We start from the raw sequence: 1,177 nt of genomic DNA on the forward strand, positions 1-1,177 counted from the left end.
AGTTATCCCAAAGAATCTCACGTGTGTAGCATGTACATAAGGGAAACTCATTAGGTCATCACCAGTAAAACGGATACGAGCCCCTTTTTCATAATAAAGAGATAATACTGGTGAATACATGTCCCAAGCGTTTAAATGATTATGGTATGTCCATGGGGGTAAGTGTGGACAATTCTGTGATACATGTCCATACCAAAAACGGCTTGGCCGAAATCTTTTAAAACGCAAATAGCTGATTGATAAACCATAACTTATGAGGTCAAAACTCTCATTCACTGCTTGGGCCACATGAAATTTACAAGCACCTAAGTTAATACGCATCAGGCCATTTAGTGAGCATAGATATCTCCTATCACAATTATTAACGGGTCAAGAGCCAGACATACCCCATCATAAGACATTTGGATGTGTTGTCTATGTACTAATTGCTCCACCACAGAGAACTAAGATGGGACCTCAAAAGGAGGATGTGGATAAATGTTGAATATAATTCTCCCACAATAATAAAGTACTTTGAGCCAACTATAGGTGATTATATTTGAGGCCAGGTACACATATTATTTTAAGAGGTCTTTTAGATTGATGATCAGAAGTGGAACCAACAAATAAACAAAGTTTAAAATCAAGCTGAATATCACCTTTGAGAGAAGAAAAAATGATCAAATAAACAGAGATGATTGGGCCTATAGTGAAAGTAGAAATAATTTGGGGTAAAATTGTAAATTTATGATAACTCAGGACTGACTAATCAGTTATCTGGTAGGGCAAACCAGCTTGTAAAGCACCAACGAATATGATGTCCAAGAAGAGACATAGTCAAGTTGCTACAGAGTCTAGACAACGTATGAAATGTGGTAGACCAATAGGTTCCAAAAGATAAGAATCCTCGGAAACAAAAGAAAGGTGCAGAGAATGATAATCAAAATCTAAATCCGAGATTACTAAGGAAACCATCCCAGACATGGAGATAAGGCTGGCAGGCTCTAAGGTACAGGTACCAAACAATGTAGCTTGGGACGTCAAGCTGCAAAGTATTAAAGGTCCTGATAATAATGAATCTCAATCGATTATATCATGTCTGGAACATAATGGAACCAATAAGGAATGTCGACATAAGATGATTTATTTGCATACAAGGTAGCACTTGAATTTATGAATATAAGCGAGGATCATGAAC

The sequence above is a fragment of the Brassica oleracea genome, chromosome C6 (genome assembly GCF_000695525.1).
Source record: "Brassica oleracea var. oleracea cultivar TO1000 chromosome C6, BOL, whole genome shotgun sequence".
NCBI classification, from domain to species: Eukaryota; Viridiplantae; Streptophyta; class Magnoliopsida; order Brassicales; family Brassicaceae; genus Brassica; species Brassica oleracea.